A 12,772-nucleotide genomic window follows, 5' to 3' on the forward strand; every position below is an offset into this window, starting at 1 on the left:
CTGTTTCCTGATTACAGCTCTAGTCACTAGTCCTGACTGGGTGGCCGGATTCTAGGCAGCCTCTGGAGCCATCCGGATAGGACAATGGACAATCCTTCTGAGTTCTAGCAGACCTTTGATACAAGGAGCAGGTGTCCTAAAGAACTTCTGAAAAGGCCTTTATCTTGAATGCCTTTAATGTCACCAATAAAACCCCTTGAAGTGGCCATGTGGGGGCACACCTGCAATCTCTGTACTCTAGAGGTAAAAGCAGGAAGAGCAAGTCAAAGCCAGCCTGGGCTACATGAGAATCTGTTTCAAAAGCTAATAAATGAACAGTGCATTTCTAGCATTGACTTATACTGGGTCGTGAGTCTCACCAGTGAAATCTGTAATGTTAGCCAAAAGGCAGAAAGCCCTAAAGGAGTCACTTTGGGACCATGTCCCATTTCGATTCCTTCCAGATGCCCAATTCTACCTTTGTAATTGTTGAGACAGTGGGAACCAAAGACCCAAAGATAAAAAGCCTAGCTTAACTTTCTTGTGCCCAACCAATAAATCACAGGATACAGTAAGCATTTCTCTTTAATTTTCTCTATGTGCATACTATTTTTAAAAACATAAATATAAGTATTGTACCCCTATCCCATTTCTCTATGCTATTCATAAGATATGGCTCCAATATGTGTGTATGTGTGTGTGTGTGTGTGTGTGTGTGTGTGTGTGTGTGTGTGTCATTGTTTAGTTATATCTTACTTGACCGTAAGGCTGAGTTTCCCTGGAAGGCCACTGGTTTATACCAGTTACCCTGGGGCCCATCCACTCAGCATCTTTTGCTTTGAAAGTGTCCTAAGAACAATAAAATCAGATGACTTCCGACTTTTAGAAAGAATCCGGAAAGCCAGAGAGATGGCCCAGTGATTAAGCTCACATACTCTTCTTGCAGAGGATTGGGTTCAAGTCCCAGCCTCTACATGGTAGCTAATAACTAGGAGTAACTGCACTAGGGAATCCAGTAACCTCGTCCACCTTCAGTGAGCTCCTGTAGGCATGTGACGCACATAAACTCGGGTAGGTGCACACACATGCACATAAAAATAATAAATAAAATCTTTTTAAAAGAGAATTTAGAACTACATAATCAAGAGGACAGCTTAGGAAAACGGGGTGTGGTCCTGTATCTAATGATCCTCAGCCTGTGAGCTTGGGCCAGTTGCTCCCCTGGGTAAGTCGTGGCTTCCTCCTCTGTGAACAGAATAATGACCTCCCCTGCTGGAGTGCCCTCCTGGAGCTGTGTCTGTAAGAGATTACAAGTATGTCGTGAATGCTCATGAAGGTTAGGGAGGGCAAGACAAGCTAGGGCTGTGGGTTGGTTTGTTGTTGTTGCTGTTTGTCTGTTTTTACTTAAAACAACATTGTTTTAACCCAGCGTGGTAGTGAATGCCTTTAATCCAAGGACTAAGGAGACAGAGACAGGAAGATCTCTTCGAGTTCGAGACCAACCTGGTCTCCCTAGCAAGATCCAGGGCAGCCAAAGTTATGTAAGAGACCCACTTGTTTGACTTGAATCGACTGTGGTGTGGCATAAACTAGCTCTGGAATAGAGATATGTGAATTTCTAGACTTTTTCCGGCACAAAGGAGGGTCCCGTAGCCTGTGTATCCACAGGAGTGAACAGCAAAGCTGCCTAAGTGGTATGCACATGGATTCTTAAGTCCCCCAAAATAAAGGGCATGGCCAGGGAGAAGAAAAGCAGAAAGAAACCAGTGTTTTGCTTTGAAGTGCACTAACTAAACATTCCCCCATAAATTGAGGGAGGAAGCTGGGGTACATATAGCTCAGGGTAGCTCAATGTAGCGTACTCGGCTAGCACGTGTCAAGCAGAGCACGTGTCACGCAGAGCACATCCCATTGCTGACACCACAAACTAGATTTCACGATTGTTTTGTTTTGTTTTGCTTTGATTTGCTTTGATTTGCTTTGCTTTGGTGGGGGGACAGGATCTCACAACTGTAATCCACACTTGTCTTGAATTACAGTCTTCCTGCCTCAGCCGCCCAAGTACGAGAGAGAATGGCAGACATGTACTACCAGGCTTAACTTCAGCTGACCCTTCTGGATGAATACAACTCCTCTGAAAGCTTAGGGAAGCTGGGTTGTAGGGGGTACGGATGAGAGCAGTGCCCAGACAGGCGCAATTTACATAGCAGCGTGGGATGGTTTTCCAAGGCAAGATTATACATTTTTTTAAAATTATAATTTTTATCATAAAAGAAAATGCCTGTCAGTGCGAATCTTGATATCTATCTATCTATCTATCTATCTATCTATCTATCTATCTATCTATCTATCTATCTATCTCAAGGATACTCAGGTTCGAGGTTGGGCAGGTGAGACAGCGAACAGGTAAAGATGCCGCGCCCGACAGCCTCAGTTCAATCCTGGGGGTGGGAATCCTGTGTGGGAGATGATGAGAACCAACTCCAGCAAGGTGTCTTCAGACACACACACACACACACACACACACACACACACACACACACACAACCAAATAAATAAACATTTTAAAACTTAGAGGTTACCAAGAAGATTAAAAAAAATTTTTTTAAAGAAAAATTTCACTGTTGAAAGCTGCCAAAGTTTCAGAAGAATCTTATTTAAAAAAGTATTTTGGTGTAAAACTTTTTAGCTTTTCCTGTGGGTATCTGTGTTATACATAAATGTCTATATGCAGATATATATATATGTATATATACATACATATGTATATATATAGAGAAAGAGAGAGTCTAACTCTATATCCCTGAATATGCATATATTTTATATTATCAAAAGTAGAAACGGAATGCTTCTACAGACTTTGGTTTGGGTCCTGCCCTTTTTTTTTCTTCATTTAGAATTATCGTGAGGGGCTGATGTGTAAACTCCATGGTAGACCTGCCTAGCACGTATAAGGCCCAAGGTTCTATCATCAACAGTAAAAAATAAAATTATTGCAAACAAATTTCAGAAAATAGAGGTGAACCGCATCGAGTTTATAACTTGCCTGCATTCCATTGGATGGATACGCCAATAATTTGCTTAGCCAGCACCTATTTTTTCCTTTAGGGACACCGTATTTATCTCTTTTTGTTAGATAAAAATAATAATACATGAATACATCAGTTTACCTACCACACGTACACACTTGTTGAATTTTTAAAACCGCAACCCCAAATCCCACATCCCAGTTTATCCTTTTGCATTTGGGGGAGGAGTCCACGGTGGCTGAAGGGCAGACCAGGAGGAGCCAACAATAGCATAGCCAAGGGTAACTAGGGTGGGGACCTCAGATACAGCATCGCTGCACTTGAGTCACCTCACACACAGCAGACCAGCCATGTGCATGGCAGGGAGTTTTCTAGTCGGAGATTCAATAGCCCTCCAGCATCGTGACTCCTACCACTGAGTAACGCGGTGGAAACCTAGCCTACAGCCTGTGCAGTATGGAACTGAACCAAATCCCAGGACCACAGAGTCATCAGACATCCTCAGGCTCCTTGAGAGAGATTTGCTTGCCACATAGTAGCAGGCTGATTGGACTAACTTCCAGTCTGGGGACAAGAGGGTTCTAAGCAGGAGGATGTAGAGGCAAAAAGAAGAAGGGAGGAAGGTGGGGAAGCTAGCTGTGTGCAGGGGGGATAACTCGGAGTGCATCTTCTGTGTCCTCAGACTTTACTGCCCATTGAGTAAGCCCTGACCAAGATTTTACACAATGAGAGAGAGGCTAGCGTTACGGTTTGGGATCTAAAAGCACAGGTTGCTTTCGCAGTAACACATGAAGTAAAATAAGTAAATCCAAAATGTAAAACATAGTAAGAAAAGTGAGATGGGAAGAGAACAGTGAGAGAGAGAGAAAGAGAGAGAAAGAGAGAGAGAGAGAGAGAGAGAGAGAGAGAGAGAGGAGAAATGCTGGGAAGAGAGACAAGAAAAGCTATTCAAGACCTTTCCAGATACTGAAAGCCAGGGTTACTCTTTTGTATACAAATGTACACAGGAGGCCGCAACTCAAGCTTTCTCTTGTAAAGTAGTCGAGTGTCAACAGTTTGAAAATGCCAGTTGGAGGGCCCAAAGACAGTCTGACAGCGAGAAATGCCTCAATCCCAACTTAAAAAGGGTTCAAAGTGCAGTGTCCCTCGGTTTCCTTGAGGATTGATTACTGGATGGCCGCCATCCTGTGACCGAGATCCTCAGGTGCTCCGGGACAAGAGTACAGTAAGGGGCTGGATAGCTCAGACACGGAGTGTTTAGCTGGTATGTGCATAAGGGTGTGGACTTGATCCCCTGCATCTGAAAAAGAATAGAAAACGGTATTTTTGCATATAATTCACATACCTCCTCTCATGTGGCCTAGAACAACTGTAATTAGATACAAGGCAATACGATGTTAGTACTGGCAACAGTTGTGCTAATAAGCAGGGCATGACATTGTATGCCTGTGTTTGACCCTATTTGACCCAAAAAATTTTGGGGGGAAATATAAATTTCTTTTTTTAATTTTTTTATTACTTATTCACTTTCTATTCCACTTACTGCCCCCTCCTAGTCATCCCCTTCCCCCGCCCCATCCCCTTCTCCTTTGAGCTGCCCCCCCCGCGCCCCCTCCCCGTATATCCCCCAACTTGATACATCAAGTCTCTGTGAGGCTAGACACTTCCTCTCCCACCAAGGCCAGACAAGGCAGCTCAAACAGAAGAACTATCCCACTTACAGGTAACAGCTGTTGGGATGGCTCCTACTATTCCAGTTGTTCGGTACCCACTGGGAGACCAAGCTGCACATCTGCTAGATTTGTGTGGGGAGGCCTAGGTTCAGCCTGTGGGTATGTCGGTTGGTGGTTCAGACTCTGAGAGCCCCAAGAGTCCAGGTTAATTAACTCTGCTGGTCTTCCTGTAGAGTTCCTAGGCCCTTCAGGGCTTACAATCCATCCCCCTGTTCTTCCAGAAGAATCCCCAAACACCATCCACCCTTTGGCTGTGGGTGTCTGCATCTGTCCGAGTTAGCTGCTGGCTGGATCCTCTTAGAGGGCAGCGGTGCTAGACTTCTCCCTGCAAGTATAACAGAGTATCATTAACACTGAGGATGCAGAGGCTCTGAGTTTGGGGCCTGGACTACAAAGCAAGTTGTAGGACAGCCAGGGCTACCAGAGAAATCCTGTCTCAACAAAACCAAAAATAAACAAATAGTTAAACTAGACAGACAGACGGACGGACGGACGGACGGACGGACGGACAGACAGACAGACAGACAGACAGACAGACAGAGTAAATACAAAAATACCCAATATGGCTGGCACTGGTCTAACATGTTAAAGGTCCCTAGATCCTCAGAACCACAAAAGAAAGGAAGGAAGGAAGATATCAACCAAATCTGATACATCTGTAATGTATTCACTTTGCAGATTTGTGTATTGATTCACATTTACATTTTATTTAAAATGTATTTAAAAACACACACCTGGGCTTCTGAGCTGTACCTGGGCATTGGCCTGTCAGGCCAGGTGAGATAGTGAACTGGCCTGCAAAGACCTTCAGCCCAGTCGTCTAGATGGCAGTCACCCCATACTTAAAGACCTTCACTATAGCCATTTTCCGGAGTTTGGTGCAGCCCTGACTAAGTCTAGCTCAAGTTGCTATTTTCCTCAAACATCTAAGGACTGGGGGCTTGTGTGTGTAAAACTAACCTATGATGTTGGTTGCGGTCACTTAGGACAGGAGCTAAAAAGCTGGTCCCAAGTGTCTGGCGGGCTTAGTCTTGTGAATCCAGGAGATGGAGTATAGAGTTTTGAGTCAAGTGCAGACACTAACTGGGAAGTCTACAGGGCTTCCCCAGGGACTTGGACCTGAGGGTTCAAGCTGATCATGAAGTCAGTAGAGGCCACAGTCATGAACATGAACGTCATAGGTAGGGAGCAAACAAAGTCCTGGGTGACTGTACCACAGGTATAGCCATGTCATCGCCGTGTCAATAACCCATATGCCTCAGATCCACAGATGTCACAAAGCCCCTCTAGTTTGTGTGAAAATGTTGGCAATGCATGAAAAAAAATTTCATGGTGCCTTTCTCCTCTGATTATGACCTGAGGTCCACTGGCATTAGCTAAGCCTGACTCCCTGTTCACCTGTATACAATAACCCTGCTTCCTTGTTTATCTCTATGCAACAACAGCACCTCCCTTCCTCCTATAGATAGGATTTATAGATTATAAAATTTTATAGATTATAAAATAATCTTTCCGGGTGCTGTGACTTCTCCAGCAGAGAGCCCAGTCTACCCTATCCCAGTTTTATCTTGTGTTTCTAGGTGCCTGTCTGTCCTTTCTTCATTCCCTTGTCCTCTTCAGGACAGTCCCTGGAGCCATCTTGGACATAACAATCTTTTCTGTCTACTTACCATGAAGACCTGTTTTCCTCACACCAGGTGTTTAAGAGACTGAACCAGTCCTTAACCAGCTGCTTCCTCTGCCCATTCCTCTACCCTCTCCCCCTTCACTCAGTGTAAACTCAGAGCCTGGGCATGGGAGCTCTGTCATTTCCCTCAGTGTACCCGTGGTCCAGGGTTTGACAGGCTGAACTCACTGACACTTCCTGAAGCAAAGTGTGCAACACATTTCTGCCCATGGTCAACATCTTTCCCCTAGGTGGTTTCTACTAACTTCTTGTTACCAGCCCTTCCTCAGATTTCCAATTCTCTCTCCTTCCTCTCTCTCTCCCTCCCCCCCCCTCTCTCTCTCTGTCTGTTTGTCTAAATATCTATCTATCTGGGACAGGGCATCTTTATGTAGCTCTGGCTGTCTTAGAACTTACCATGTAGATGAGGCTCAGAGTTTCACCTGTCTGCCTCTTGAGTGCTAAGATTGTCCTGTTCTATTTATTTATTTCATTGTTCATTCATTATTTTATGTGTGTGAGGGTGCACACATGACAGTGTGTGTGTGTGTGTGTGTGTGTGTGTGTGTGTGAAGGTCAGAGATAACTTTCAGGGGTCATTCTCCCCTGACAACCTGTGACTTCTAGAGATGGAACCCAGGCATCAACCTTGGTGGCATCTCTCTGGCCCAGTTCTAATGTTAATTAAGTTACTGTGTCCTCCCTAAAGCTGACAGTGCCTGTCAAAACATGTGCCCTACTTTAGAGTTTTATGACTCTATGCTCAGGAGGAGTTGCGTCTTACCTGGACGTGCATACTTTGTATCTTATAAGCAAACACACATTTTCCTGCCGAGATTTATGCTTTGCTCAGTGCTCATGTTCTTTCAGGCAGCACGGAGGATACAAGTGTCCTGCCGTCCTCCAAACACCCTCAAATGACCCCCTTCAAAACTAGTGTTTACAAGAGACATCGCATAACCATCCCACACAACCACGGAGTCTTTCCAGCCAGCGGGACAGGCAAATTCTCTCGCTCTGCATGCTGCTTTGATGACACTCAACATGAAGTCCGAATTGACACCCAGTTCTCCTGGCTTTTACTTCCATAATTTTTGTGTTGTGTTTCAAGATAAAGAGTCATGATAAGTGGCAAAACATTCTAGAATTTTCTAATCTTCATTCCCCCCCCCCCAAGATGGTGTTTCTCTGTGTAGTCTTGCTGCTCAGGAATTCATTCTGTAGATCAGAGTAGCCTAGAACTGAGATCTCCTGCCTCTGTCTTCCGAGTGCGGATTTTCCCTTCTTAACCAGCTCCCTCTTGAATTCTATATTCAGTGCGCCCAGTGCTGGCCCCGAGTCTTCAGTTCCTGCCAAATCTTCATTTCCCCCCTATTTCACCACAAAAACATAACTTTCACCTCAAAGTGGGAAAGCAATCATTTTTTTCTGGAGCTAAGTATGAGTGACCGTGGCCTGGGAAGACAGATTCAGGTTTTCTCCAATACTACATTCCAAAGCAGTAATGGAACAAACAAACTCGTAAGTGCAGGCGCTTTGCTGGTGCCCTGGTGGAATCATGAGGTAGACAGGCACAACAAACTGGGAAATCTCAGCTGGAGGCCCCATATGGTATCTGAGGACTTTCTGAGCCTTTCGTTTTGTGGAAAGGAGGGAATATGTTTGTGCATTCCGAAAGAGTTACCTAATGGTCACGACGACGTTAGGTCACATGCAGAGGAGGGGAATAAATGGCTAGGAATGGGGTTAAAGATATCCTCAGAGAACTTGGCTCTGCAGTACTCCATCCTCTCCTCAATCAGATAATCAGTTTTATAAAAACTTCTGCACAGTTCAGTACTTTGCAGGGACTTCCATGCCTACAAACGAAACCTGGTGGTTATCTACAATGCTACCACATCCCCTCAGAGAGACAACCAAGCCCTGTAGTAAACCTGCTTTAGGGTACCCTAGAACAGTTACGTCTTCTCTGCTTAGGCAATGAGTGTGTTCATTTGGCATGGAGAAGGAGCCATTATGATGGGCACCCTTGTGTGATTAAATACTTCCAGTGGGTCTCTATTGAAGAAAAAAAGAAAAAAACAAACCAAAACCAAAACAAACCCAGAGCTCCTTTACTGGTAAAATGGACACGTGGGTTTACTAATGTGCAGTTTGGCAGGCTACTCCTCTCTGTATTCTTAGACTAGGTTTGGGTGAGGAGCCAGGGGTAACTGGTGAATGAACTGATCGGATCAGAGAAATATAGGATGCAAACTGAGTGCAGAGGGGTCTTCCACCCAAGCAATCGTTCTGTAGTATGCTGTGTGAAGCTCGCCCTAACAGAGAAAAAGCCATCTGTGTGGTACCCGAGGCCTGCAATCTGCCGCAGAAAGCCACAGTGACAGGGAACACTAAGAATTAAGGGAAGTCTCACACATTTATAATCAACCTTTTTAGCTCTGTGTCCCGTTTTCAAAGAACATGAGAGAGGCTGGGCTGGAGACGGAAGACCTGGTGCAAATCAAATCACGGAGCCTTTCCGAATCTCTGCCATCGAAAATGGGGATAACAAAGTTCAGGGTGCTGGAATCCTTTCCTGCATGCATGACCCTGGGAAAGTCTAGTCCTGTGTTTTCCTTTCAGAAAATGGGGTGAGAATAGCACCTCTTGCCACCGACCTCACAAGACGTTTCTAACAACCAAGTCCCATGATATGCTTGATTTACAGATACATATATCAAATCAGGTAGTGACAGAGACTGATAGATGATAGAGAGAGGAGAGATAGATAGATAGATAGATAGATAGATAGATAGATAGATAGATAGATGATAGATACATAGATGGTAGATGATAGATAGATGATAGATAGATAGATAGATAGATAGATAGATGATAGATACATAGATGGTAGATGATAGATACATAGGTAGATGATAGATAGATAGATACATAGATACATAGGTAGATGATAGATGATAGATAGATGATTGATAGATAGATTGATAAATGATAGATAGATGATCGGTATATGATAGATAGATAGATAGATACATAGGTAGATGATAGATAGATGATAGATAGATAGATGATAGATACATAGGTAGATGATAGATGATAGATACATAGGTAGATGATAGATAGATAGATGATAGATACATAGGTAGATGATAGATGATAGATACATAGGTAGATGATAGATAGATAGATGATAGATAGATAGATAGATACATAGGTAGATGATAGATAGATAGATGATTGATAGATAGATTGATAAATGATAGATAGATAGATAGATAGATGATAGGTATATGATAGATAGATACATAGATACATAGGTAGATGATAGATGATAGATAGATAGATGATAGATACATAGGTAGATGATAGATGATAGATAGATGATAGATACATAGGTAGATGATAGATGATAGATAGATAGATAGATAGATGATACGGAGATAGGGAGATAGATGGATAGATAATACAGAAGGTTAAAGTCCTCCTTAGGTTAAAATAGCTACATCCATGCCCCAGTTATCATGAAACTTAGTTTTCCTAAATCCTTTAAGATCTCAAAAATTTAATCTGATTAATTGTCTTGATCCTAAAGGTAGTGTTTGGTGCATTCTGGGAAGTAAACGGAAAGGATAGTTCAGCAATGGAATTGCTTAACTAATTTTGCAAGGTGAAAAGATCACTCCATATCGCTGCCCAACAGTGTAGACTCCAGCCTGGATTAGACAAAGAGCTGCACCCCAGCATCCCTCATCCCAAAGGGAGGCCTGAAGTAGTCTCCAGAGGCCTGGCTCCAGCCTGGACCGTGCTTCCAGTGTGCGGTCTCCGTCTCCATGTGCGCAGCGGGCAACTTGAAAGCCCTTTTCTTGCATTTTGCAAAGCCTCATTCAATATGTCCCATTTTCCTCCTGTGGGATTTACTAACTCCCAGACAGCTAGAAACAGGAAGTGCAAATTGTCTGAACCAATCATACGGAGGAGGAGATGCTTGAGGAAGCACCTGGTTGGGTTCCTTCTGCCGATAACCACAATGTGTCACGTGACACCCACCCCCAATAAAGTAGCTTAACGCCTGAACTTTATCTGCCCACATCTACATTTTCAAGGTGCTAATCTTCAGCTTTTGCTATTTAAGTTCTTTTTAATTCTTAATCGCTCCGTGGTTGCTTCAGGGCTCACTGAAACAGTTAACCAAACACTCACACGAGGCAGCCGTTTCGCTTTCTGCGCTTGTTGTTTTTGGCACTGGGTCAGTTCTATGAACTTCTGGTGTCCAACTGGTAGGACCTGAAACTCTGTGTTTAACAAGTGCCTGTAGTCAAAACAGTTGGCGTGTGGAAGCGAAGGGAGCTGGTACTCACTGCAGCCGATCAGCCGTCGGGTCGTGCACTGTGCAGAATACGGAATCAGGTTGCTCTGTTTTGCGGCTGGGCTTTTGTTGTTTCCTTGTTTCGGAGTTCTCTCTCTCTCTCTCTCTCTCTCTCTCTCTCTCTCTCTCTCTCTCTCTCTCTCTCTCTCTCATTTTTGTGATGGCATCTGTACTAAAGTGGATCACTTCAGGTTTCAAAAGTACAACATGTTTACATTCGTCATAGCATCAGATTAAGTTGGCAGCCCGAGTCGTTCTGTAAGTGGGTTTAGTTTACATTTCTTCCTCTAGCAGGCTGTTTTGCATAATTTTGCTGATCCTGGGTTATTTATAGCCTTTTTTTTTTTAAAGAAACGGGGATGTAGGAGAGTTTCTGTTCCAACTGTAGAGAGCGAAATCCTTTTCTGCGCTGACAGAAGTAGTGCTGGATGTATGTGCAGCAAAGGCCATTATCGCTCTTGAAAATTAATTTCCCTGAAAGGTCACTTGATAGTACTCCCCAGCCGCCCCGATGGCAGGTCCCCCGGCGTTCGTCGTAGGTTGAGTTGTTTTCTCTGGGTTGTCACAAACGGTGGCAGTGGCAGAGGCTTAAAATGAAAGTGAGGACGCCCAGAAAGGGTTGGGTATTGTTTCAGACCTCTAAAAAGGAGTTTGCTGTGCTTGTTTTGTCAAACTCACGGGAGCGGTGTCATCTGGTGACCTGCAGCCTGTCCAGGAGCCAGTTGGCAAGTTTCAGGGTCATGGGGGATGGGCTGGCGGAAGGATGGCAGAAGGGAAGTTCCTGGGTTGGAGAGTTTGTCCCCACTGAAATGACTGTAATCCTGAGATGTTGACAGCACTGTAAAGAATGGATACCAGCCAGCCACTGCCCAATGACAGGCTCCCTCACACGTGATCTGTGTAGATTATCCTGCCTTGAGGACTCCCAGGCAGGTTTGAATGAGAGCAGAAACCGGGCACGTAGGAAAATGCTGTGCCAGAATTAGCACTCTATAAAAAGGGTTTTCCATAATATTTACTAGAACCTTTGCCTAAAAAATTGCTCTGCCTTGCCCACTGAATCGCTGCAAAATTAAATCAGCTCTTGACGGTTTACCTAGAGCACCTCCCATCGCACAGGCTGCTACTCCCGGGATTTGCATGGGTAAGTAGAACGCTCATCAGCATGAGTGTGGAGTCCCAGCCTAATGGTCCAGGAGAACCCTGGAAATGAGACTCTTCACTGTGCAGCCGGCTAAATATTTTAAACTAAACAAATCAAAAGGGAGGAAGAAAGCAGCAAACAGAGCTCATTCAGGCCGGCTTGTGGAAGGACTTCAGAGAAGCTAGGGTGCTTTCATCACACAAGGGGGTCCAAATTCCACTTTCCCCCCAACTCTTCCCTGAGAAAGGACAGTCGAAATGGAAATTTCCAGAGTAGTAGGCACCGTCGTTGAGCCGAAGCTGGACGTTGTTGTAGCCATTTTAGGGCTATAGTTTCTTTTCCACATTTCACACATCCATATAAAAGTATCAATTTTTTTGGTCTCCTCTAACCTTGCAGAATGTAAGGACAAGGCTGGCCTCCTGCTTCAGATCTTTTACCTTCTGACCCAAGCTTTAATGCAGGAGCCGAGGAGTGGAATGTCAGGCCCAGAGTTAGCCATCAAACCTTCACCTGCTTGTTGCTCCATCCATGCTTGGCAAACTGGCTTTAGTGTGTGGTGAAGAAACTTTGTCCTGGCAGGTGTTGTGATGCATTCTTTTTAACTACAACATCTGGGGAAGGAGGTAGGGATCGGAAGTCAGCAGATCCATATGAGTTCAAGGCCAGCCGCATCTGCGAAGCAAGTTTCAGGCAAGCAGGGACTCCAGATTAAGACCTTGTCTCAACAAACAAATAAAAATAGAAAGATGAAGGAAATTCTGTTCTAATTAGATCCATTCTACCCCCAATTCAGCTTATAGGAGGGAGCCCTATCCTTCCCCTCTCTGTCAGGTTGGTAGGGGTGCATGA

At 44.3% G+C, this 12,772-nt stretch overlaps 1 protein-coding gene and 1 long non-coding RNA gene across 26 annotated transcripts in view; one reads left to right on the top strand and one right to left on the bottom strand.

The window, feature by feature from the left end:
* Atxn7l1 (ataxin 7-like 1) overlaps positions 1 to 12,772 on the top strand; it is a 224,316-nt gene that overhangs the window by 141,620 nt on the left and 69,924 nt on the right. For 10 of the 24 annotated variants that reach the window (XM_087553742.1, XM_087553755.1, XM_087553753.1 and 7 more), the window contains exon 1: positions 10,733 to 10,817. The gene's annotated coding sequence lies outside the window, so the exon portion shown is untranslated. 24 annotated transcript variants of the gene reach the window in all.
* On the bottom strand, positions 2,561 to 11,593 carry LOC102549100 (uncharacterized). Of its 2 annotated transcripts, none has more exons than XR_015622359.1 (3): positions 10,611 to 11,593; positions 4,730 to 5,066; positions 2,561 to 4,308 (listed from the first exon to the last, which is right to left on the bottom strand). It is a non-coding gene; the product is annotated as an uncharacterized LOC102549100 (long non-coding RNA). The 2 variants fall into 2 exon arrangements; XR_015622360.1 differs by having other exon boundaries at positions 2,617 to 4,308; positions 10,769 to 11,034.

Source organism: Rattus norvegicus, chromosome 6 (assembly GCF_021556685.1).
Source record: "Rattus norvegicus strain SHRSP/BbbUtx chromosome 6, alternate assembly SHRSP_T2T, whole genome shotgun sequence".
Lineage (NCBI taxonomy): Eukaryota > Metazoa > Chordata > Mammalia > Rodentia > Muridae > Rattus > Rattus norvegicus.